The sequence below is a fragment of the Mobula hypostoma genome, chromosome 17 (assembly GCF_963921235.1).
Source record: "Mobula hypostoma chromosome 17, sMobHyp1.1, whole genome shotgun sequence".
In the NCBI taxonomy this organism is placed as follows: domain Eukaryota; kingdom Metazoa; phylum Chordata; class Chondrichthyes; order Myliobatiformes; family Myliobatidae; genus Mobula; species Mobula hypostoma.
The window spans coordinates 26,738,864-26,766,745 of record NC_086113.1 but is presented as its reverse complement, the minus strand read 5'-3'; the positions used below and the strand labels follow the sequence as shown (position 1 = coordinate 26,766,745).

The following is a 27,882-nucleotide window of genomic DNA, read 5'->3' as shown; positions in this document are numbered from 1 at the left end:
TGACCATAGTTTTCCATATGGATCTATCCTTTGCTTTTTGGATGACTTCCATTTCCTCGATATGTAGCCACCTGGCTATGCTTTTGATGTACAAACGTTTGTACATAAGCTGAGATCTTCCTCTAGGTTTACTCCCCTCAATCTTTCCAGAGAGTATGAGTTTTTCTAGTTCATCTTTCCGCATGATGTGTCCTAGGAATCTAAGTTGTCTTACTCTTATTGTTGGCATGAGTGATCAAACTGCTTGAGCTCTTCTGAGAACTTCTATTGTGGGTGGAATTAAGAAACTGGAATGAAACCTCATACTTCATCTTTTTCCTTCTTGTAGCTTTTTTATTGGTCTTTTGTTGGATTTTACAAGCTTCCTAATCACCCAACTCCCCACTCACTTTTGCTATCTTACGTGCACTTTTCTTGGCTTTTAAGCAGTCCTTAACTTACCCTTATCAGCCATGGTTGACTACCTCTGCTACTTGTGAACTTCTTCTGTGGAACATATCTATCCTGTGTCTTTCGAACAATTACCAGAAACTTCAACCACCTCTGCTCTGGATTCTTAATCTATCTCTCCATCAATCATTCCAGTAGATTAACAATGTTACTGCTATTACAAAGGAAAAAAAGAGCCAGGCAAACTCAAAGATCTTAGGGTGGATACATCATTGTGCCAGATTGACTACATCCCGGAGTCCTGAGAGAGGTTCCTGAAGAGATAACGAATGCATTGCTCATGATCTTTCAAGAATCACTTGAATGTGCCATAGTTCTGGAGGACGAGAAGGTTATAAATATCACTCCACTATTTAAGAAGAGAGGAAGGCAAAAGAAAGGAAATTTTAGACCAGTTAGCCTAAACTCAGTGGTTGGGAAAGTGTTGGAGTCTATTATTAGGGTACTTGGAGACTTAATGACAAAATAATCAAATCAGCATGGTTTCTATGAAGGGAAATCCTGCCTGACAAATCTGTCAGAGTTCTTCAAGGATGTAATAAGCAGGGTGGACAAAGGAGAGGCAGTGGATGTCATTTACTTGGATTTTCAGAAGGCGTTTGATAAGGTGCCACACATGAGACTGCTTAACAAAATGTAACTATGGCGTTACAGGAAAGATACTGGCATGGATAGCAGAATGGCTGACAGGCAGTAGGCAGTGAGTGGGAATAAAAGGGGCCTTTTCTGATTGGCTGACAGACTAGTGGTGTTCCTCAGGGGTCAGTATTGGGGCTGCTACTTTTCACATCGTTTGTCAGTGATTTGGATAATAAGATTGATGGCTTTGTGGCAAAGTTTGTGGATGATACAAAGGTAGGTGGTGCTGAGGAGGCAATGCAATTGCAGCAGGACTTAGACAAATTGGAAGAATGGGCAGAAAAGTTGCAGTTGGAATACAGTGTTGGGAAATATATGATAATGCATTTAAAAGGAACATTAGTGCTGACTATTATCTAAATGGAGGGAAGATTCAAACATCAGAGGTGTGGAGGGAATTAGGGGTCCTTGTGCAAAACACCCAGAAGATTTATTTACTGGTTGAGTCTGTGGTAAAGAAGGCAAATGCAATGCTGGCTATTATTTCAAGGGGAATAGAATATAGAAACATTGAAATATAGAAAATAGGTGAAGGAGTAGGCCATTCGGCCCTTCGAGCCTGCACCGCCATTTATTATGATCATGGCTGATCATCCAACTCAGAAACCTGCACCAGCCTTCCCTCCATATAAAAGCAAGGAGATAATGCTGAGGCTTTATAAAACACTAGTCCACCTGTACTTGCAGTATTGTCTACAGCTTGGGGCCCCTTTTCTCTGAAATGATGTGTTGTCATTTGAGAGTCCCCGGGGGAGGTTCATGAGAATGATTCTGGGAACGAAGGGGTTAACATATGAGGAGCATTTGGCAGCTTTGGGCCTGTACTCACTGGAAATTTAGAAGAATATGTGGGGATCTCATTGAAACCTACCAAATGTTGAAAGAACCAGAAAGTGTGGATGTGGAGAGGATGTTTCCTGTGGTAGAGTTATCCAGAGCTAGAGGGCACAGCCTCAAAATTGAGGGGCAACCTCTTAGAACAGAAGATAAGAGGATTTTTTTTTTAGCCAGTGTGTAGCGAATCAGTGGGATACTCTGCCATAGACTGCAGTAGAAGCTAAGACCATGGACATATTTAAGGCAAAAGTTGATAGTTTCCTGATTGGTGAGGGCATCAATGGATATGGCAAGAAGGCAGGTGTATGGGGTTGAGTGGGATCCATTATCAAGGTTGATGGAATGGTGGAATGGAGTCAGTGGGCTGAATGGCCTAACTCTGTTCCTATACCTTATGGTCTTATGATCATAAACTCCCAAACTATTGACAGATCAGTTATTGTTATGCTGACTGTTTGTCTCCATATGGTCTGCAAGCTTCCTTGAACTAAACAACTATTAAATAACCCTTTGTCTTATACTACAGCTTTTTAGTAATAATCCAGGTGCTTAAGTCAGCATCTTGTGTTCTATAGTCTGAGCTTCTTTGGCAAGCTGTCTTTTTAAAATTCAGGCTGATTACTGCATTCCATTTACTTTTAAAAAAGAAACTGACGACTGGTTTCTGTTTATGAGCAGAAATTAAATAATGAATTTTAGGTGGAATTTTAACTTACATTTATTTGATCTTCACAAATGACAGCTGTGTATAGAAAGTTAAGTTTGGCTAAATAGCAAGAGGCCCTCTGGGCCAGGAATTAAGTATCCATCTCATTCCCTCTTGATAAGTGAAGATTTCTAACCAAGTTTCTTCCTACGGATATTAGGTATGAGATCAAGAGTCCTGCCCAAGACTCCTCTTGGGAACAAATCTATCACTCCATCAATCATTCCAGTGGATTAGATAGGAAGATATAAATACTTAATTGATCCCAAGGAAATTACAGTGTTACAGTAGCATTATAGGTGCACAGATACAATATCCTGGAAGAGAAGTAAGAAAGAATAAAAAATAAATTACCTTAAAAATAAGATTTACATATCAAAGATTACAAGATTTACAAGATTTACATGTTCACACTGATAAGACAGTAGTGAAAGAATTACTGTAATGTTATACAGTAATGGGTGCACATTCACATTGTCTAGATAAAAAGTAATGGTAGTATTGCCCAGTATTGCACAGGGTGTGATAAACAGAACTAAGCAAAGTTTAAACAGAGGTTTAATAGCAGTCTAAAACAAGGGGGTCATCACTTCTCCTACAATAGGTTGTCTCTTTATAGAGCCTAATGGCCGAAAGTAAGAATGACCTCCTATAACTCTCTTTGGAGCAGTACAGTTGCCTTAGTCTAGAACTGTAAGTGCTCCTTTGTTCAACCAAGGTGGCATACGGAGGGTGAGCAACATTGTCTAAATTACAAGAATTTTCCAGGGGGTCGTTTGTTCTACCAGAGCCTCTAGTGTGTCCAGTTACACTCCTATAACAGAGCCAGCCTTTCTAGTCAGTTTATTGAGCCTGTTGACATCACCCATGTTGATGCCATTGCCCCAGCACACCACCACATAGAAGATTGTAATGGTGACAACAGACTAGTAGAACATGTGAAGGAGAGTCCTGCATACTCCCAGAGGATCTCAGTCTCCTCAGGAAGTAGAGGTGACTCTGGATCTTATTGTACACAGCCTCTGTGTAGGTGTTCTACTCAAGTCTGTCATCCAGATGCACCTCAGGTACTTGAAGGTCCTCACCACATCTACGTCCACACCATCAATGGTAACAGGGAGCAGTACAGGCTTGGTCTTCCTAAAGTCCATCACCATTTCTTTTGTCTTACTGATGTTGAGCTGCAGATGATTCAGCTTGCATCATTCGACAAAATCCTCCACCAGCACGAGAAATGCTCTCTTTAATTCAATGGTCAAAGAACTCATTGAGTACTTCCTAATGGAGGTGTTTCTGTGTGAAATTTTCTTTAGAGTATTCACTTGCTTAATCCCAGTTGCACATATTTCTTAAATATCAAAGGAATGTTACTATTATACTTTTCCATAAACACACGACAACACATCAAAGTCCCGATTATAAATCCATATTAGTCCATCTTTAAAATCTTCTTCCCCACAAGCAGTTGTTGTCACTTCCTTGATGCAAGTTTGAATCACTGTCTCTGTCACCATTAGTTCATCAGATCAGCTCGCAATGCCTTTCTCTAAGCTGAAAATGGTTCATCTCCTCTGCAGGCTTATTTGCATTGCTTTTAATGCTATGCACGACTTTACTCAGGTTTTCTGAAAACAAATCTTGTTACTGATTGTGTATTGCTGTTTTCTTTTGCCTAAGGAGTAGTAATCTCAAATTTAATTTTAGAAAATTGTACTTAAGATTGTTTGTCATTTCCAGTACACAAGTATAAAGGAGAATGAAATTAATGTTGCTCTAGATTCAATGCAGCGCAAAAAAACACACTAAGATAAAGAGCACAATAATGAAAAATACAATATAAATACATGAGGTATCATATACATTGATTGTATGTCCATAAATTGATGCTAGGCATAGTGTGGCTGTACGTAAGGGAATACTGATAGGAAATGATAAAGTAACGATAGTGGGAGTGAGTTTGTGGGTGGAGGTGTTAATCAGCCTTACTGCTTGGGAAATGTAAACTGTTCTTGAGTGTGGTGGTCTGTGTGTGGATGCTAGTAGCTTACTGCCTGCCGGGAGTTAGACAAACAGTCCATGAGCAGGGTGGGTGGGACCCTTCATTATGTTATAAGATTTTTACCAGCACTTTTCAGTTGGTATGTCCTTAACGTTGGGTAGGTTTTATAGAAGTAATACATTGGGAGGTTTTGACTACTCATTGTAGAGCCTTCCTGTCTGCTGCAGTTCAAATTCATTATCAGGCAGTGATGCAGCATATTAAGATGCTCTTTACCGCATATCTGTAGAAGGACATAAATATCCATGTGCATAGTGCAGCTCTCTTCAATCTTCTCAGAAATGAAGGAATTGGTGAGCTTTACTGATTATGTTGAAAGTGTTCTGGGACTATGAGAGATTGTACAAGATGTACACACCCAGGAGTTTGAAACCGTCTGTGTTTCCACTGCTGTGTCATTGATATAAAAAGGGGTGTGAGTGGTGCAAGTGCTCCTGAAGTAGATAACCATCTCCTTTGTCTTGATAACATTGAGGAAGAGGTAGGGTTGCCAACTTTCTCACTCCCAAATAAGAGACAAAAGTAGCCATCAAATACAGGACACTTGTGTTTACCCCGAGAAAGACTACCATGACCATGAAGCCTTGAGCGGGAACCTGTGTGCGCATGTGTGACGTGCACATGTGTGACGTGCACATGCGTGTACGTGCCGATATTTTTTTCTGCAAATCAGTTTTGGTTTAATCTTCCCGATTCTGATACATACGTTATTTCTACTTTATATAGGCTGTGTATTTATCTTATCATTCCTGCTTTTGCTATGTTAGTGTTATTTTAGGTTTTATGTGTTATTTGGTATGATTTAGTAGGTTATTTTTTGGGTCTGGGAACGCTCAAAAATTTTTCCCATATAAATTAATGGTAATTGCTTCTGCGCTTTATGCTATTTCGGCACGAAAGGTTTCTTAGGAATGCTGTACCTTAGCGGGGGAAAAACGGGACAAGGGCAGTCCCGTATGGGACAAACCAATTTAGTCCAATATACAGGGTGTCCCGGCAAATACGGAACAGTTAGCAACCCTAGGAAGAGGCCGGGCAGCAGGCCTCGATCTTTTCTACCTTTTCTCTATAGGTGGTCTCATCGTTGCTGGTGATGAGCCCCACCACTGTTCTGTCGAATCAGCAAACTTGATAATGTGATTGCTCAAGTGTTTGGCTGTCATGTGTGAGTAGAGTCTACAGCAACTGGGGCTATCCATGATGAGCATGATGAGAAGGATGGTGCGGTTGTGTATTCTGACTGTCTGAGGTCTGAGTGTTAGGGAATCCAACACCCAGCTGCACAATGGTGTATTTAGACTGAGGAGTAGGAGTTTGCCCACAAAGGTCTTTGAGATAATAGTGCTGAATGCTGAACTGAAATCCAGAATAGGCATCCTTGTTTTCTAGGTATGTCAGGGCCTGCTGTAAGACAGATTCTACGGCATCTGTCATAGAGCAGTTCTGTTGGTAAGTACATTAGTCAGTGTCCAGTGTGGCATGAATAGTGTCTTTGATATGAGCCATTACCAGCGTTCAAAGCACTTCAGGATGATTTGCATTAATACTACTGGATGGCAGTCATTTATTTCTGAAGGTGTAGACCTCTTTGGTACAGGAACGATGGTGGTGTAAACCATAATAGTATAGTACCACCATTAGCAATGAACAACATATTTATAAAGTACATTATACTAAATCTCAAGAACCATACGCTATGGATTCTGGTTGATTGGGCCAATATGTTTGGCCCAGTTAAGTGTATGCCCCAGTTATCCAGTTTCATGGAATTTGATAAAAAGGCATAAAAATAGAAGCTACCATTTAACTGATTAACAAATTGTGTATTTCAATAAAATGCAGGACAAATTAGAACTTTACCAATATTACTACAGCACTATAAAATTGTGCTCATAATAGTTACCAATGGAAGAATTCATGGAGTGTACATTGACATATTTAAGAGGGAGTTAGATATGGCCCTTGTGGCTACGGGGGTCAGGGGGTATGGAGGGAAGGCTGGGGCGGGGTTCTGAGTTGGATGATCAGCCATGATCATAATAAATGGCGGTGCAGGCTCGAAGGGCCGAATGGCCTACTCCTGCACCTATTTTCTATGTTTCTATGTTTCTATGTTTCTATGTTTCTATGTTTCTATAGTACTTAAATGGTAAACTATGCATTCTTATCCCCTTAGAGCATTGAGGTTCAATGCTCTTCCCAATAACCAACAATTTATTTTTATCAGTTCCTGACATATTTGAACACCACAACACAGTATGTGATCCATTGATTTCTTTGAACCTGTTAGTGTTGAGTGTTTGCAGCAAAGGGACCGTCAGGCATGGCATGATTTAAAAAAAAAGCGTGTTTCTTCGGCATTGTAAATATCATTTGCACAGCATTCTTGAAGCAAGTCAGGCCATTTTGTAGGTTTCCATGTTTCTGCACCTACAGCATCAATATTACCTACTGCGATGTGTGCTTTCTTGAATTTAATGTGATGCCCAAACTTCCATCAACACAATTAATCATTATGTTGTTTTAAAATCTTCATGACCCAGCTTCTTAACTATCTCCTCGGTCTTGCTTATTTAACATTGGTCCACTAACATGCACACCTCATCCAGTTACAGTGGAAAACCATTGATGCGGGCCCCTTCAACATCTGGATCCTTGCTTTAACACTTTTATCTCTGTTGCCCCTGGCATAATGTCCATTCTTCTTGTGGTTTATCTCGCTGATTTAAGTGTGCAGTTGTAGAGCTTGGCACCCCAGTTATCTCTGGCAGCTGGCGATGAGTGGTGTGAGAGAGATGCCTTCTAATTTGGCCCAGTAAGGTAAATTTTTGGCTAGTGTCAAATATTTTCATGGCAAAGATCTTATTTTTTTAAGTCAAAATAAAACATTAAAAAAAGTTATCAAAAGTCACTGTTTTTTGAATTGGCATCCATCGCACCAAATCGATAATGTAACATAAACACATATAGCTGATGCAACTGTTCACTTTGAACTTGATGTAGTGTCTAACGGCCACACATGACTGACTGTCTCCTGCCTCAATTAAGTGGCATAGTGTCCCAAATAAGTGAAGGGAACCTCAGCTATTTTCTCAATTTGTTTTTGTTCCTTTGTCCCAAATAAGTGGCGGCCCCGATTAATCAGTGGCCTAATTAACTGGAATCTAGTCTATAAAAAGTTACCTCTGTTAGAAAGTAAATATTTAATATCCAAAGAGGTAAGATAATCATTGACTTATCTTTCTGTGAGATTGTGTTATTAGACCCTTCTATGGCAGAATCAAGATGAGGTGTGAAATGTGCATGCCCGCGTGTAATATTAGTGATCAGGACTGGGAAAAGGAGAAGAGCAAGGATAACATGATTAGGATGACCTCTAATCTTCACTCTTCCAGGGTTAAAGACTAACCAGAGGAATAGGTAAAGAGGTGAGTATGAGGCAGTGTATAGCAAAGCAAACATACAAGAAATTATCCAGAGTAGTGCTGGTCAAATATAGGAGTTAATGGAGTATTAGGAGTGGAGCCATTATATAAAAAAAGCAGAAACAACAGAAAATGGGCCAATGCTGGAAATCCAAGCAACACACACAATGTTGCAGAAACTAGGCAGGCCAGGCAGCATCTATGGAAAAAGTACAGTCGACGTTTCGGGCCGAGACTCCTCGGGTCCTGCCTGACCTGCTGACGATGCTCCAACATCTTATGTGAGTTACATACAAAAGGCCGAAGTTGTTCTGTTAAAACTGGACTTACTCTTTAATCTTGTTCATATACTTGTTAGCCATATAACCATATAACAACTACAGCACGGAAACAGGGCATCTCGGCCCTTCTAGTCCATGCCGAACTCTTACCCTATCCTAGTCCCACCGACCTGCACTCAGCCCATAACCCTCCATTCCTTTCCTGTCCATATAAAAGACTTTAATATGGGATTATATAAATATTATATTAAATTAAATATCTTTAATATAGCCACTAAAGGAAAGTACAATAAGATATCTGCCTAATGGAGAAGAGTCTTTATTTTAAAAAATTCTCTTTCACAATGCTCTAGTTTAATGATTTCAACATTATGTTCCCAAACGTGGAATCATTCAATGACATAACAGTGTCTGTGCTTTTCTCCATGTGTAGAGGGATTCATGTCAAGAGATTCCCCTACTAGTTTACCTTCAATATTTGAGCTGTAACCTTTCAGTTTTGTTAGGATGTTATTAATCATTTCCACAAGTGATTATTTAGTTTCCCATGTATCTATGTTCATTTCATCTACAATGAGATCAGAGAGAACGTTTAAGTAGACAGGAACAATCACTTTGCCAGAGGCAAGATTTAAGGGTTCCAGTGTCAGGAAATGTAGCAGAGGCTTTACCCAAAAGCTGAGCAGTGGAGGCGATTTATCAGTAAATAAAACTTTAATAGACTGCAAAATAACAAGCTACGAGGGGCCACAAAACAAGAGACAACAGAAACTAAACTTGACAGTCAACAAGGCAGGGAGAATCAAGGCTAGGAGCAGCTGATTGAGGCCAGCTGGTTGGAAGAGTGAAAAAGGACTGAAGGACTGAACAGGGGTTATAAGCTATAGGTGACGAGTCTGGCAAGAGAGGTAGGTTAATTATATTAGCTGGGTAGAGACTGGGAAGTGCCTGCATGTGCACTGTGTAAACCTTCCACCATCCTAGGTTCCGGAGGTACAGGTTCAGGTGGATTGAGTGGTCCATAGACAACGAGGCTTCAGACAGAACACGTGAAAGGTAGGTGTGATCCTGAGGGATGATGGCAGCTGGAGATGGTAAGTGACTGGAATAATGTGATGGGTGATTTTGAAGGGACTAGTGAACCAGGGCAAAAGTGCAGGGGAAGATCTCAGATAGACAGTTAGACACGTTCCCCAGGTCAGAGTAGTTTACATTGGTCAATAGTACTGCTATCATATTGGTCAGTTAATTGGATTTTGTACTTTATCCCTAGTGGTATGTGGATGAGTGATGGAAACTGGCAAAAATTGATGGGAATGTGGGGAGAGTGAAATGGGATTAATGGACGATTACTGTAAACGAAATGGACTCTGAGGCTAGGTGACTGTTTCTCTGTATGTAGGTTTATAATAAATTAATAGCTTTGTTTCATGTTCAACTTTAGCTCCCAGTTAAGCATTGCCACAATTTAATTTTCTTGTTTACAAACTCCGCCAAGCCTCTGACACTTTTATCTCTGTAAACCATCCAGTCACATAATCCCCTTAGGTATCTACCGTAAGTCTCTTTAATTCTGTCCTTTTGATCATCTCACTTGAGCAATAGCAACTGTGCCTTAGACTGACAAGGCCCTAAACTCTGTCATTCCCTCCTAAAATGTCCTGCCTTGTGAATTTTCTCTGCTGTCATGAGGCTCAGCGTAATCCCTAATTCTTTGGCCAAACTTATGGTCACCTACCCTAATATCATTTCACTTCATTTATTTATTTAATTTGTTTGTTTGATTGTTTGTTTATTTATTTATTTATTGGGATACAGCGTGGAACAGGACCTTCTGGCCCTTCAAGCCACACCACCCAGTAATCCCCCAATTTAATCTGAGTCTAATCTCAGGACAATTTACAATTGACCAATCAACTTTTCAGTCTTTGGACTGTGACACGAAACCGGAGCACCCAGAGGAAACCCACGAGGTCACAGGGAGAAAATGCAAACTCCTTACAGGCAGCAGCAGGAATTGAACTGAGATGGACTGTACTGTAAAGCATTGTGCTTACCATAACACTAATGTGCTGCCCCATATTGTCACCTTTTAGTTTAATAAAGTTCATGAAAACTATCAAAGGGGCTGCGCAAATGCAAGTGATTATTGATACAATATTATAAGGCATTTCATTTCCAGAAATTATTCACCAATGAACCTGAAAAATAAATTATACAATATTAAGAACTTCCTTAACCCTCAGAGAGATAAAAACACTAATTAATTGATGGTGGTGGGGTGGAGATATGTCTCTACCAAAGGAGGTATATGGCACTCCTTCTCTCCGCTAGCCTGCAAGTTACACTAAGACAAGGTGTAGCCCCTGCTTCGCCCCCTCCGATCAGGGTCACGTGAAACTGCAGGAGCAGGTGGCAGATGGTTGCATGAACAGCTTGTGCATATCACAATTCCTGGTTATGCAACCACTGACAACAGATAGACAATCTTTGAAGAGTATTGATAATGGCTGGGGTCACCCGTCTTGTACAGACACTGCCCAGAAGAAGGCAATGCCAAATCACTTCAGCAGAAAATTTGCCAAGAACGATCATGGTCATGAGACCATGATTCCCCCATGTCATACAACATGGTACATAATGGTGATGATGGATTAATTGCTTGCTTCTTTACAGGAGAGGAAACTCCATCAATGTTTCATGAGACACACAGAAGAATTAAAGACAAATCATCTCAACTAACCTTTTGGATATTGTCAGTAATGCTCTTCAGATAATTTCTTCAAAATTCCAGACCCACCTGTGGATTAGGTGAGATATTCAAGAATTAGGGAATCTATTTTTCATTCACATTTTCAGGATTTGACAACAGTGAGATTTTTTGTCATAAATTCATGCTTTAAGCTTGCCCTAATTTTCTTTAATGTTTACCGTTGAGAAGTTGCTGACTGTGCACACTTGGAATCCAAGTGTAAACCTCCAGGTCAATAGAGATTGTTTACTGTCTCTTGCTAAAGATGTAATGCAGCTTCAAAAGAAGGCTTCAATTTTAGAAGCATGGTTGAATGTGTACTACATCACATATTCAAGTGAATACAACAGCAGACACCAGGAAATCTGCAGATGCTGGAAATTCAAACAACACACACAAAATGCTGATGGAACGCAGCAGGCCGGACAGCATCCATAGGAAGAAGCACAGTTGACGTTTCAGGCCGAGACCCTTCGTCAGGATTGGCGAGACTGGTCTCCTGACGAAGGGTCTCAGCGTTGACTGTGCTTCTTCCTATGGATGCTGTCTGGCCTGCTGCATTCAACCAGCATTTTGAATACAACAGCAGACTCACTTCCATGATTTTCTTTAACCTATTTTAAAATATTTGTCTGTTCTGATTTGTTTTTGCAGTGAGATTAATTCTGTCAGAGCTGCCCTCGTCAGTTTTGGGGTTGATGAAAAACACATTATGCTCTGCTTACTGCAGTACTTCCAGATGTTTCTCTGCTCAGTGTGACATATAAATGTGTCTGAAAATCTAATCAGATCCATTCTGCAGCAAAATTTGCCTTGAAGCCTTGTCTGACCATCTGTTTAAACACCATAATGTGAGGAAGCTGATACATCGAAACAACATGATCTTAAATAATGACTGACAAGCCATGTACAGTTTTTACACCTTGGGAAGATTTCAGCAGCCTTGGAAATGGCATGCACGAGAAGTGCTTTTTCTGTCACATTTGCAGATATATACTGTTTTAGTCACAGACACAATGTGTCCACAAGGCCAGATCAGTGGCGAAGAAGCTTGTAACAAGTAATTCACTTCCTAATTCCCCAAAGCCTTTCTGCGCTCCACTGATTCGAGTTAGGAGAGTGATGGAATAGCCTCTCTAGCTTAGTGCAGCTTTAATCTCACTCAGGAAGCTCAACCCTGATGACAGAATCATTGGGGTCTCTCCCTACATAAACCCCATCCAGGACATATACCAGAAGCACTGCTTTTGCAGAGCACGCAGCATCGTCAAGGACCCCTCCCATCCCTCCCACGATCACTTTGAACTCCAACCATTATGAAGGAGACACCACAGAATAAGAACAAAGTCCATTAGGCTGGTGAACAGCTTCATTCCCCAGGCTGTGAGTCTTCTGAAAACCCTATTGTTTATGATAGGGCCAGTAGCATTATAATGTCGTATCTTAAATTTTCTGTTATATTTGCACTTTATGTCAGCTTGTATATCTACAGAAAATTGTTTTAACTATTTGTTGAGATTATTGTGTTAATATTATGTTCTGTATGATTTGTCTTCTGCTTCTTGGTCCAAAGGATTGTTTCCTTTAGCTGTGTGCTTGTACATGGTTGAGTGACGATAAACTTAAACTTGAACTTTACTGGACATAGCAGCCTTCTCGATCGGTACCCGATCCACAACCATTCACTCACTTCACCAACACACAGAGCAGCAGCAGATAAGCCTCAACAACTCACCAGGACATTCAAGCCAACAACCTCTACAAGCTCGAAGGACAAGGGCAGCAAAAGCATGGGAACACCGCCTCCTTGTAGTTGCTCTCTAAGCCTGATAGCACCCCAGCTTGGAAATATATCACCATTCCTTCGCTGTCAGTGTGTAAGATCCTGGAGCTCTCTCCCTAATAGCATTACAGGTAGACCCACAACTTGAAGACTGGAATAGTTCAGGAAGGCAGTCCACCACCACCTTCTCAAAGCCAGTTTGGGATGAGCAACTGAATGTTGAATGAGCCAGCAAAGCTACATCCGTTGAAATATACAAGAGCACTGCTCTTTTAATGTAGAAGTAAAATCACTCTGCAGAAATAAGCCTGAGCCTTACAAAACACAGTATCATTAAATCATAGAAAGACATAGCACCAATGAACATTTTTATCCATAAACCTGACTGATGACCAGAGTGGGAGTTGCCATAATGGTTGATGCTGCTTCAAATTTCTCGAATTTATCAGTTGCTTATTACCCAAAGAACCCAAAACTGACAGAGTTTTGCAAATTTATCCTTAGCTGCTGCTCCAGCTGAGACCCTATCTGAGTGGATTTGGCAAAATTAATGCCTCCATAATTCCTTATACCTCTTAAGAGCTTGAGCAATCAATCAGCTAGATGATTCTTAAAAGAGAATACATACCCAAACAAAAAGATTCAGGATCAGATTCAGAAAGGAGTGCTCAGGGGCAGCCCACAAGTACACACAGTGTAACTGGACCTGAAGAATACCTTCTTTCGGTTCCGGTGATGGCATCATTCAGAATGGCAGCTTAAATCAATAGCTCCTCTGGAAAAACGCATATTTTGCCCCGTTAATCCATCAAAGATAAGATCTTTTGAAAATATCTGAATTGATAAGGGGGGCAAGAATGGGGAGAAAGAATGGAGATAAAAAAAAGCATCACTGCGGAGCCTATGGAAGAGAGAGGTGCAGCATGCGGCTCTCCTGAACGTGCGCGTGGCGGCGAAGCTGACGCTGGGCCTCGTGCAGGCGAAGCGGCAAATATGATAAGGACTCTGGAAGAGATAAGGAACGTCCAAAAAGATATAAAATAGCAACTAAATGTTATAAAGTCAGATCACACCAACGTCAATCAGAAAATAGCAGTGGTAGAGACTCAAATTGAGAAGGTGGAAGATCATGTGCAAGACGTGGAACAGATACTAAGTAAGACAATAAAAATATTAAATCAACAGGAAAGTAAATTGCTTGACCAGGAGGAAAGATCGCAATGGAAAAATATCAGGATTTATAATGTTCCCGAAGGAGCAGAGGGATTGTCGATGATAGACTTTGTAGGAAAGCTGCTGCGGGAAGCGCTGGAGATTCCTCCGACTATGGAGATTGAAATTAAGAGGGCGCATTGTTCGCCCGTCCTGTAGCCTCCCGGATACAGAGAAAATAAGCCGTGCTCAACAGTACCTAGATTCCTTCAATTTAAGAGCAAGGCAGAGATTCTACGAAGGGCCTGGGGTAAGAAGAGGTCTTTGGAACGGGAAGTTAATATACTTCGATCATGATTACTCCCGGCGGTCCTACAGAAACGGAAGGAATATTCCGAAGCAAAATGAATATTAAAGCAAGAAAAAATTAAATTCCAAACCCCATACCCTGTTAAACTGAGGGTATTTTACCAAGAAGGGAGATGACTATATCAGATGGAGGAAGAGGCGACTACAGACATGAAGAACAGAGAACTGCCCATTAGCATGGTCAAACCAAGGGAAACTCTGGCTGAGCCAGTTATCCCAATCTGCTTGGGAAATAGTAAGAGAACCGAGAAAGCAGGGGACGGGAACAGGACGAGAGAAGGATATTAGGAAGAGTCTGTGAGTTCTCCGCGAGCAGCCTGCACCTCCTCCAGAAGAGCCATAAGGTTTGGCTAACTTTAAAAGTGCTGATAAACTAAACAGGAGCAAAAATAGATGGTGATATACATATCTTGAGAAATACGTATTATAATATGGATTTTATGTTACTCAATTTTTAAAAATTCATTCATTCATTCCTTTTTCCTCATCTAAATGAGAATATATATATGGGATGAATACACAGGGAAATCATTTCAGTGTAAAGTACATAGATTTTTTTACTTACTTTTATAGGTACTGCAGCGGGGTCCCTCAACTCACAGGTAGGAGGGGCTATCCCCCACGGCTAGACGTTTCTTCTAGCTCAACCCAGGGTCATCTAGAGACCCAGCCTTGGAATCACACCTTCGTTACTTTTTTAAAATTATTCACGTTTCTTGGCTCTTATTTGTTCAGGGAGTAGATCGATGAAGTTATATTCTGCAAATTTCAATGATATACTAACAGATAAATACACATGGCTAAGGACAAAGTAAAATTCATTTCTTTTAATGTCAATGGATTGTTGAATCCAGTCAAGCAGAGTAAAATTCTATCAAAAATGAAAAAAGAACAAGCCCATGTAGTATATTTACAGGAAACTCAGTTAAGTGATAATGAGCATGGAAAATTAAAGAGATTGGGCTTCACTAATTTGTTTTTCTCCTCATATAAATCAGAACATAGAAGAGGAGTTGCTATTCTCATCTCAAGCAAGCTAAATTTTGAAAAAGTATTCGAAATGGGAGAAAAGGAGGGCAGATATATTTTGGTAAGGGGAAATATAGATGGAAATACAGTTACTTTATTGAATATATACGCAACCCCAGAAAATGATATTAGTTTCTTCCAGAAAATTACTAATATTATGGTAATGGAAACAGAAGGTCTCTTGTTATGTGGGGAGACTTAAATTTGCAATTACAACCAAAGTCAGACTCTTCCAATAGAAAAACTTATGAAACAAAGTCCTTCCATAAGAAAGTTAACACTCTTTTTGAGGATGTTGGTCTTTCTTTCTTTTTAAATCTTTTTATTGAGTAAGTATACAAAAAAGGTAAGCCATATAAACATTAATACAATGTTAAAGTATAATAAAATTCCAAAAGATAACAATACCAAAAAGAAAATACTACAAACAATGTAATTTAAGCATAAGAAACCAAGATAACATAATAGTATACTAGATTTTATATATATCAATGGAAAAAAAGAAAAAAAAAACCCCAAAAAAAAACCCACCGTGCAACTAACTAAAAGCAAAGCAAAGCAATGGGCTAACTTGAAACCAAACAGAGTTAAACTTAAAATCACGTCCTCAATCCCGACCTCCATTAAAACAGTGAAGAGAAAACAAGAAGGGTAAATATTACATTAAATGAAAATATCGAATAAAAGGTCCCCAAATCTGTTCAAATTTAAATGAAGAATCATAAAGGTTACTTCTAATTTTCTCCAGATTCAAACATAAAATCGTCTGAGAAAACCAAAAAAAGGTAGTTGGAGCATTAAGCTCTTTCCAATGTTGTAAAATACATCTTTTCGCCATTAAAGTAAGAAATGCAATCATTCTACGGGCTGAAGGGGAAAGATTACTAGAAATTTTAGGTAGTCCAAAGATAGCAGTAATAGGGTGAGGAGAGATATCTATATTTAATACCTTAGAAATAATATTGAAAATATCTCTCCAAAAAGTTTCCAAAGTAGGGCAAGACCAAAACATATGAGTTAAAGAGGCTATCTGCCCCGAACATCTATCACAGAAAGGATTAATATGCGAGTAAAAACGCGCTAACTTATCTTTGGACATATGTGCTCTATGCACCACTTTAAATTGAATTAGGGAATGTTTAGCACAAATAGAGGAAGTATTATATTAACTGTTATATTATTCCCCTATATAAACTGTTATATTATTCCCCTGTAGCCTCGGTTCGTACTAACTCCTTAAACTCACCTTTTTTTCCTCTCTTTCGTGGTACTCGACAAGGCTGTCCTCTTAGTCCCCTATTATTTGATATTGCATTAGAACCTCTTGCAATTGCTATTCGAGAATCTTTAAATATTACTGGGATAACTCGGGGATTAAAGTCCCATAAATTATCACTCTATGCTGATGATTTACTTTTATATATTTCTAATCCTGAGAGATCCATTCCTGCTGTTTTAGAGTTATTAGCACAATTTGGTCTTTTCTCAGGTTATAAATTAAATCTTAGTAAGAGTGAACTTTTTCCGATTAATAAACATCTTCCCTTATATTATAAATTTCCATTTAAATTGATTAATAATTACTTTTCATATCTTGGGATTAAAATTACTTGTAAACATAAAGATTTATTTAAGACTAACTTTTTACCATTAATAGACCATATTACTCAACTTTCATCTAAATGGTTTCCCTTATATTTAACTTTGATTGGTCGTATTAATGCAGTTAAGATGTTTTTTTTGCCAAAATTTTTATATGTGTTTCAGGCATTACCAATTTTCGTTCCTAAATCTTTTTTTGATAAAGTTGACTCTAAAATTTCTTCATTTATTTGGCAGAACAAGAATCCGAGACTGGGTAAAATACATTTACAGAAAGCTAAGAGAGATGGAGGTTTAGCATTACCTAACTTTAGATTTTATTATTGGGCTATTAATATTCGACATATGAAATTTTGGTTACTTGATCGGGACATACTATTTATTCCTAAATGGGTAGCATTGGAATTACAATCTGTTCAGGGTTATACACTTGGTTCTATTTTAGGTTCCTCTCTTCCTTTTGATTCGAAACGTCTTAAGCAGGTCTCTAACCCGATAGTTAAATATGCTTTGCGCATTTGGTTTCAATTCAGAAAATTTTTTGATCTTAATCAATTCGGGTTAGCGATTCCTATTTTAGGTAACATATTTTTTCCTCCCTCTTTTACGGATCGCGCTTTTCAAACTTGGAAGACTAAGGGTATTTTACGGTTTTTGGATTTATTTTTAGATGGTTCCCTTATGTCTTTTGAACAATTATCTAACAAATATAACTTATCAAGAATACATTTTTTTAGATATTTACAAGTTAGAAATTTCCTAAGTACTATACTTACTTCCTTTCCAATGCTTCCTCCTATATATATTTTAGATTCGATAATTAACCTTAATCCATGTCAGAAAGGTGCATCGGCTATGATTTATAATATTATTATGAAACTTAGGAAAGCTCCATTTGATAAGATTAGGGTAGATTGGGAAGAGGATGTTGGTCTAATTGATATATGGAGGGACCTATTTCCCAACAGAAGGGATTACACTCATTATTCTGCCCCCACATTCTGTATATACAAGAATAGACTATTTCATAACATTTGGAAAAAATAGAGACAAAATAATCACCTGTGGAATTGGGACAATAGATGTAAGTGACCATGCACGATTTTGATCTACAACCAAAGATTACTATTTGGAAACTAAATTCAAGTCTACTCAATGATCTCTATTTTAAGGAGCAAATTAAAAAAGAAATTTGTCTTTACTTAGAATTCAATGATAATGGACAGGTTTCACCTCCCATTCTATGGGATACTCTGAAAAAAATAAAGAATAAATCATAGAAACATAGAAACATAGAAAATAGGTGCAGGAGTAGGCCATTCGGCCCTTCGAGCCTGCACCGCCATTTATTATGATCATGGCTGATCATCCAACTCAGAACCCCGCCCCAGCCTTCCCTCCATACCCCCTGACCCCCGTAGCCACAAGAGCCATATCTAACTCCCTCTTAAATATAGCCAATGAACTGGCCCCAACTGTTTCCTGTGGCAGAGAATTCCACAGATTCACCACTCTCTGTGTGAAGAAGTTTTTCCTAATCTCGGTCCTAAAAGGCTTCCCCTCTATCCTCAAACTGTGGCCCCTCGTTCTGGACTTCCCCAACATCGGGAACAATCTTCCTGCATCTAGCCTGTCCAATCCCTTTAGGATTTTATACGTTTCAATCAGATTCCCCCTCAATCTTCTAAATTCCAGCGAGTACAAGCCCAGTTCATCCAGTCTTTCTTCATATGAGAGTCCTGCCATCCCAGGAATCAATCTGGTAAACCTTCTTTGTACTCCCTCTATGGCAAAGATATCTTTCCTCAGATTAGGGGACCAAAACTGCACACAATGCTCCAGGTGTGGTCTCACCAAGGCCTTGTACAACTGCAGTAGTAGCTCCCTGCTCCTGTACTCGAATCCTCTCGCTATAAATGCCAGCATACCATTCGCCTTTTTCACCGCCTGCTGTACCTGCATGCCCACTTTCAATGACTGGTGTATAAGGACACCCAGGTCTCGTTGCACCTCCCCTTTTCCTAATCGGCCACCATTCAGATAATAATCTGTTTTCCTATTTTTGCCACCAAAGTGGATAACTTCACATTTATCCACATTAAATTGCATCTGCCATGAATTTGCCCACTCACCCAACCTATCCAAGTCACCCTGCATCCTCTTAGCATCCTCCTCACAGCTAACACTGCCACCCAGCTTCGTGTCATCCGCAAACTTGGAGATGCTGCATTTAATTCCCTCATCCAAGTCATTAATATATATTGTAAACAACAGGGGCCCCAGCACTGAGCCTTGCGGTACCCCACTAGTCACCACCTGCCATTCTGAAAAGATCCCGTTTATTCCCACTCTTTGCTTCCTGTCTGCTAACCAATTCTCCACCCACACCAATACCTTACCCCCAATACCGTGTGCTTTAAGTTTTCACACTAATCTCCTGTGTGGGACCTTGTCAAAAGCCTTTTGAAAATCCAAATATACCACATCCACTGGTTCTCCCCTATCCACTCTACTAGTTACATTCTCAAAAAATTCTATGAGATTCGTCAGACATGATTTTCCTTTCACAAATCCATGCTGACTTTGTCCGATCATTTCACCGCTTTCCAAATGTGCTGTTATCACATCCTTGATAACTGACTCCAGCAGTTTCCCCACCACCCACGTTAGGCTAACCGGTCTATAATTCCCCGGTTTCTCTCTCCCTCCTTTTTTAAAAAGTGGAGTTACATTAGCCACCCTCCAATTCTCAGGAACTAGTCCAGAATCTAACGAGTTTTGAAAAATTATCACTAATGCATCCACTATTTCTTTGGCTACTTCCTTAAGCACTCTAGGATGTAGACCATCTGGCCCTGGGGATTTATCTGCCTTCAATCCCTTCAATTTACCTAACACCACTTCCCTACTAACATGTATTTCGCTCAGTTCCTCCATCTTACTGGACCCTCTGTCCCCTACTATTTCCAGAAGATTATTTATGTCCTCCTTAGTGAAGACAGAACCAAAGTAATTATTCAATTGGTCTGCCATGTCCTTGCTCCCCATAATCAATTCACCTGTTTCTGTCTGCAAGGGACCTACATTTGTCTTTACCAGTCTTTTCCTTTTTACATATCTATAAAAGCTTTTACAGTCCGTTTTTATGTTCCCTGCCAGTTTTCTCTCATAATCTTTTTTCCCCTTCCCTTTGTCCTCCTCTGCTGAACTCTGAATTTCTCCCAGTCCTCAGGTGAGCCACTTTCTCTGGCTAATTTGTATGCTTCTTCTTTGGAATTGATACTATCCCTAATTTCTCTTGTCAGCCACGGGTGCACTACCTTCCTTGATTTATTCTTTTGTCAAATCATTAAAGGAATTACAAAATAAGCTGAAGAAAAAATATTAATGGTTCTGAAACAGACACAATGAAAGTGGATCTAAATCTTTGAAAATACTGGCGTAGAAACTGGAAAAAAAAGATAGCAAAAAATATAATTCATAGAATTAGGGATCCAAGAATAAAAGTGATAAAAAAATCAGCTAAGTGAAATTCAAGAAGCTTTTGAAATGTTTCACAAAACTCGATATACCAAAATTCCAGGGGGAAGCATAACATCAAATTGACACCTTCCTGAATTCTTTAGAGTTACCTACTTTAAACAAAGAACAAAATAGAACGATGACTACTGGCATAACTGAAGCTGAACTAAAAACTGCAATTAGTAGGCTTAAATTAAGCAAGTCACCAGGGTCAGATGGATATACGGCAGAGTGGTATAAAGAGTTTAGAAGTGAGTTAATTCCTGTTTTACTCCCCACATTGAACTGGGCCCTGAGAAAGGCACAAATGCCACCCAGCTGGAAGGAGGTGATAATCTCAGCTATACCAAAAGAAGGGAAGGATAAAATGGAATGTGGGTCAGTTAGACCAATATCTGTTCTTAATGTGGATTATAGAATATTTACCTCCATCATGGCCAAGCGATTAGAAGAGTTTCTACCCACACTGATACATGATGATCAGATAGTTTTTTATACAACAATGCCAAACACAAGACAATATATGAAGGACACTTCACATCATGGATCATATAAAAAAATGAAATTGAAGCAATAGTGATAAGCGTGGACTCTGAAAAGGCATTTGATTCAGTGAATTGGCATTTTCTTCACAGAGTTTTACATAGATTTGGTCTACATGACACAGTTATTAAAACTATACAGGCACTGTACGACAATCCTACTGCCAGGAAAACAAGACTTTTACCGCTATTTACAGATGTGACAGTACGTTAATAGGATGGTTAAAAATGTAACCAAGGCAAGTACATGTCTGATAGAGCTAATTAGAAAAGCATATAATTTAGACAACGGTAACAGAATAATTTCAAGCATGTATAACTGTTAGTCAAATCTTAAGACACATTCAACTTCATACAGTAAAACAAAATGGGAGAAGGAAGGCGGGATAATAATATCTGAGGAAGACTGGACAATAATATGGAGGTATCAATGGAAGTGTACCAGCTTACAGAAATGTAGGGAGTTTGGGTGGAAAAACTTGATAAGATATTTTATTACACCCTCTCAGAAATCCCATTATGATAGTAACCCCCCTGCTTGCTGGAGAAATTGTGAAAATCAAAATGCAAACCATTATCATATTTTCTGGGTATGCTCCGTTATCAAAGACTATTGGAGTGGGATACATAATGCCCTACAAGACATCTTTAAATGTGAAATACCTTTAGAGAGTAAGACCATATATTTTAAGTACATACTTCAAGAATGGTTGAAAAAAGATAAATATTTAATGAATGCACTGCTGGTGGCTGGTAAAAAGACCCTTACCAGGAAATGGTTATCACAGGAGAGCCCAACTTTAAATGTATGGATGGAAATTATAATGGACATTTACAAAATGGAGAAGTTAACAGCATCTGTTAATCATAAGTTGGAACAATTTTACTCATACTGGAAAAGATGGTTTAACTACATAACACCTCATAGGCCTGATTTTATTCTCACAAGTCAATGAATATGTTGTAAAAAAAATTACTCCCTACTCTGTACATAGTTTTCTTCTTTTGATTGTTCTTTCTTTCCTCTCCTTTCTGTAAGTGTATACCTCAGATAAATATTATGTGGAGATTTGTGACAAATACGATTATATGATTAAATATGTACAATCGCTGAAACACAACTTATGGAAATGTTTGTTTGATGATGAAATTCAATAAAAAATAAACTACAAAAAGAATATCTTTCTATGAACATAATATATCTGTGATGAAAATTTATGTGCTTAATATTCAGAAACAAAATTAGAATCACATTTAACATTACAGGCATATATAGTCAAATATGTTGTTTTGCGACAACAGTACATTGCAATACATAATAATGAAGAAAAACTATAAATACCATCTCAGATAGTAGGCCCTCTGTTGATTAGAGTTGACATGGATGTTGTGTCCTAGCTGTCTGTGAAAGCCAGGGCAGTACAACATGAAGAGTAAGCTGTTGCCCATGAAGCAGGCTCCCCGTCTCCACGCAGCTGATAAATCCAAAGGAACAACAAAGGCCGATGCAGTTTGGCACCAGCAGCATTGCAAGAGCTGCCAGTCAGTGCTGAACTCAAATTGAGACTGACTTAGGAACTCGAACTCCAGATTTTTCCTCAGGGTTTACTTCTGAAGCCTCCCCCATGAGTGCAAGGCAGCAGAGTTTTGGGATCAGTGTTTTCCTTCTCCTAGATGAGTTGCCAGCAACATCTGACATGCCCCACCTGCCCGAAGCAACTGGTTTTAAGGCAACACTAATCTGCCTTTGCCCCTTTTCCTGTCCGTAGAAATGGTTCTTAAAGCAGAACTGCACTCACGACCTGAGTCTGCATTCCATGTCTATTGATTTTGAGTATCAAGGGATTTTTTAAACATCCTGAAACAATATTTCTTACTGGTTGTAGATTTCAGCTGTAGTAGTCCTCATCAGGAATATTCAATGATTCCCATCAGAGCTGCCAACAAAGAGTTGCGGCTTACCGGCGCCGTACTGATGAGTTTTGAATGATAAATAATCATTTATCATTCATGAACTTAAATATACCAATGTAAATAACTTGCATGAGCAGCACTGGATGGCATACAACTAAAATTGGTGGAGCCACTGATCTGCGGTGCAGATACCCATGTTCATTTCTTAACATGAGTGTTGAATGTGTGGCGTTTGTTTGTACTTTAACTTTTTAGGTTTCAGCAGACTTATCAAGTTTGCTCACACCCCCCAGGATGTGCATTTGGCAGGTTTATTGGCCAGTGCAACATTGCGTGTATAGTCGGTGAGAAGAAGAATCTGGGGGAGTTGATGAAAAGTGGGAGGAAAGTCGGATTAGAGTAAATGGCTGGTTGATGGTTACTGAGAGCTTGAGGGGCTGAAGGCTCATTTTCAATATGTGCACCATATATCTGTGACTATTTTAACTCTGAATAAGTATTTCAAGCAGCCCAAATAGCATGGCAGCACCAATGAGTTCAATTACATAAAAACTAGAAATGATTTTAGTAACTCCAAATTAAGATGGTGCATTGAAGTACAGCTTCCATGCATGTCAAATTGTTACCAGACATTTCAAAAACTTTACTTAAAAATGTGTTTAATTCAGCCAAGACATCCTCTTTTAATAACAATCCATTAGTTTACGAAAACTATTTTCTCATTTGTGAAGAGCACAAAACAAACACTTCATAAATATAACAAAATTACAAATACAACATGGAATTCAGGAAAGCCCAGTTTACCGAGGGCAGATAGAATGGGCATTTTTTACCACAGCCAGTATTTGAAATAATTGAGACAGGGACAGTTACTAATAGCTAGATAGGCACGTGGCTGACTGGAGTACTGAAAGACATCTTCAATCTTTCATTGCCAGTCACCTGCTTCAAAAGTGCATCAATCATAAGAGTACCCAGGAAGAGCAGAGTGAGGTGCCTCAAAGACTCGCACCCAGTTGCACTCAAATCTACTGTGAAGACATGCTTTGAGATTTTGATGATTGCTAGAATAAACACTTGCCTAAGCAAGGACCTGGACCCGTTGGAATGTTCCTACCATCAAAATTGGTCTACAATGGCTGCAATTTCACTTGCTGTCCACTCTGCCTTGGACCACCTGGATGACAGCAATACCTAATGTCAGGTTTCTTTTTATTAATTACAACTCAGCGTTCAACAGCATCATCCTCTCAATACTAACCAACAAGTTTCAAACCTGGGCCTCTGTACCGCTGTACCTCCTTCCTTTGCAATTGGATCCTTGACTTCCTCATCTGGAGACCACAGCCAGTGCAGATTGGAAATAACATCTCCAATCTGCACCGACAATCAACACGGGTGTACCCAATGATGTGAGCTTAGCCCACAGCCTACTCTCTCCATACTCGTTACTTTTCTTGGCAGAATCTTGGATAGTGATGAGGAGGCAGACAGGAGTGTGATAGATCACCAGTTCAGTGGATTTGCAATGTCAGTAAGGTGAAGGAGCTGATTATGTGCTTCAGGAAGAGGAAATCAGGAGAACACGCAGCAGTTCTTATTGAGGAGACGGCAGTGCAAAAGGAGAACAGCTGAATGATCCTGGCTATCAACATACTGACACAGCAAGAGCCATCCTGCGCCCAACATATTGATGCAGTACAAAAGAAGGCATACAGGCAGCAATATTTCATTAGGAGTTTGAGGAGATTTGATATGTCACCAAAGATTCTACAGATGAACTGTGGAGAGCTTTCTGACTGTTTGCATCACCATCTGGTATGGAAGGGCCACTGCACAAGATTGAAAAAGCTGCAGAGGGCTGTAAACTCAGCCAGCTCCATCATAGACACCAGCCTCCGCACCATCCAGCATATATTCTTATTGCAATTTATAGTAATTTTTATGCATTGCTCTGTACTGCTGCCACAAAAAAAACAGATTTCTGAACGTATGTCAGTGATAATAACTTAATTCTGATTCTGAATACATTAGTTGGACAAAAAGGGCCATTTCTGTCTTGTAATTTCTACATAATTCGATGTGAAACAAAAGGAAAATTTGCCAAATTATGCCAGACCTCACTTTGATTTGGTTAATTATGAACAATCGGCATCTAAACAGGTGATTCTGATTGCCAGCTGTCTTAGTTCTTAATATAGAGGAACTGAAAACATCCTCTTCATTATATCTAAATATGCCTGGACCCACCAGAGAGAATGTTATTGGCCAATTGTTTTAAAATCACTTATAATAGCAAATAGAGCATGCCTTCTCTATAGAACACATTATTGCAATGTTTCTCAAACTGAAAACCTACTATTTATGGTTCTCATGGGGACGCACTTTCTGTTTATTAACCAGCATGATGATTGTTTCTCCTTTCAAAAGTGGCTTTAACAGAATTTGTGCTCCCTTGAACTTCCAGTTAAACCATACTGTGAAGCTCGGAGACTTCCAGAATGAGTTGGATTTAGTCAAGGTCAGACCATCTAAACAGGCAAATATTAAGAGAAACGTTTGAAACTACTATTTCCACTCTACTCCAAAGTTCTGGATTCAAAAATCAATGATCAACTTGAATTGTCACTGGCTAGAAAAGAAGTAATTTTCACTTTTTCATAACATAAATTGGGAAAAATCCAGCTTTTATATCACACTGATCTACCTGTATTTACTCTGGATTTAATCTTTTTGTTTTCATTCTCATTCTAACAAGATTCTTCCATTTATTCCTCACAATGTTTGTAAAGCACCAGGTTCAATTTATATTACAGGCCTGCCGATAACAGTTCTATTAAGTGTTCAAACATCAATAACTGCCTTATTCCTTCTCTTTCTCTAACCATTGGATGATTTTGTGGTTTTCTGTATTGGTTATTATATTGAAAAAAACGAGGTCAATCAGTTTCTCCAGCTTGATATGCACTAAGGTACCTTGCTGCAATTTACCTATCATTGATCTAAAACCCCTCGTGGGCCAACAAATTATTTATCCTCTTCTTGAAAAAAATATACTTGGTTGGCATTTGTGTGGCAAATACAAATTGGTCAGAGTATATGGACAAAAATGTTATAAGCAGGCCTACTAATTGGATGCATACTACGGGTAGAGAATTGCCAACTGGCTGCAGTGTAGATGTCAGGATAGTCTGAGTTTCTGCACCTATACTCTATGCTCTGGAGGTCATCTGGGCATCTTTGAGGTGCAGTTAACCTTCTGCTAGATGAGTGTTCTTCTGAGAGCCCTTAGAAGAGTAGCTAAGCTGTTGCCACGGAGAATGAAAATGAAGATTTTTCATGATTTTACTGATTATGACCCATGTGACCTACTCCTGCCTTAATTTCTATTATCACCGCGTCTTTGGGTGAATCATTCCATACATCTAATTAAATGTTTTAGCGTGCTGCTTTGGTTTGAATTTGTTTTAGCTTTGCTCTGTTGCTCTATATTTAGCTTCCTCTTCAAGGCAATGAGGGCGGATATTGGAACCTAGCTCCTTTAGCATATGAAAAGGAGACGTGCTGTATATCCCTATCAGAGATGTAGACATTCCATCAATCTGGTAGAAAATGGCAAGTATGCATCTGCCCTCTCTCCTGTAACTAAGCATATATATATATACTTAGTAGTTTATATAATCTATATATATATATATATATATATATATATATATATTACCTACTGCATCTTGATACTTAATGCCACCTCAGATAGCCTAGACAAATCACTTCAAATCAATATATACCACTATACTATTTATCAGACTCTTAAGATATTGGTTTGGAGTTTACAAGTTCAGTGCTCAATATATTAATGTTTTCATCTGAATTAAAACTACACACATACGTATTCATGTTAGACCATTTCAGTGTAGGGACAAAGCTTTCAAATTGCTGTCAAATCATAAATCACATACACAGCAACAAGCTTTTATTAGTTATTAAAATTGCAGAGGGCAGACCTTGACTTTATACAACAGATTAAAAGCGGTGATAAAGAGTCAGTAATGTGCTTACATCTTTCCTCATTGGTATTTCCCTTGACTTTAAAGGCAATTTCATTTCCCAGGTGTAAATGTTTAAGGATGCCAACAGCATTAAATCATAAAATCAAATGTCATGTTAATAGTCGTGTCATATAGACTCTTATATGTCAATCTCAATCCTTCAAGAATATTCACTGTATCATAAAAATGATCTCTGTTGAGCGTTATTTATTGTATTTTTGAAAACCTTCTTCACTGTCGACCAGTCTGTAGCCTTTTGATAACTTGTTCTGTCAGAGTGCTTCTATTCAGAAAGTACTTCATACAAACAATATTTACACCAAAAGCCCTTCATAACAGCAATTTAGCAATGGCACAGGTTTTTTTGAAATATCAGAAAGAAAGTAAAATATCAAAAGCTCAGTATGAAGGCTGGTTTGAAATGAATAAACAAAAATGAGGAAAGCATATCAAATATATCAAAGGCAATACAAATTCTGTTTGCGAACTACAATGGCAATAAGAATTCTAGAACAAATGGAAGACAATTGTACTTTTATCCTTCTTTTTTAAATGAATTTTAAGAAAGGTTCTTTATACAAGGAGACCCCAGGAGCTTCATAATAATGATACTGGACCTAAATGCACTGAACTACAAGAATTTTACTTTCAACAAGATGTTGGTGCGCTTGGTCCCTCCCGGTCCAACAAATGGTGCAAATACTTGTCTTAAACTTGTTTTCTAGTGATCATCAGGCCCTGTTGGACATTGGTAACATAAAATGTTGCAAA

The 27,882-nt window shown here is 38.9% G+C and overlaps 1 long non-coding RNA gene across 2 annotated transcripts in view; it reads right to left on the bottom strand.

Moving 5' to 3' along the window:
* LOC134357705 (uncharacterized) overlaps positions 1 to 27,882 on the bottom strand; it is a 50,260-nt gene that overhangs the window by 8,463 nt on the left and 13,915 nt on the right. Inside the window, exons 3-4 of one of the 2 annotated variants that reach the window (XR_010020705.1) lie at positions 15,019 to 15,212; positions 11,141 to 11,197 (exon numbers count right to left, since the gene is read on the bottom strand). This is a non-coding gene — a long non-coding RNA (uncharacterized LOC134357705). The remainder of the gene's footprint in view (positions 1 to 11,140; positions 11,198 to 15,018; positions 15,213 to 27,882) is intronic. The other variant, XR_010020706.1, reaches the window with a different exon arrangement.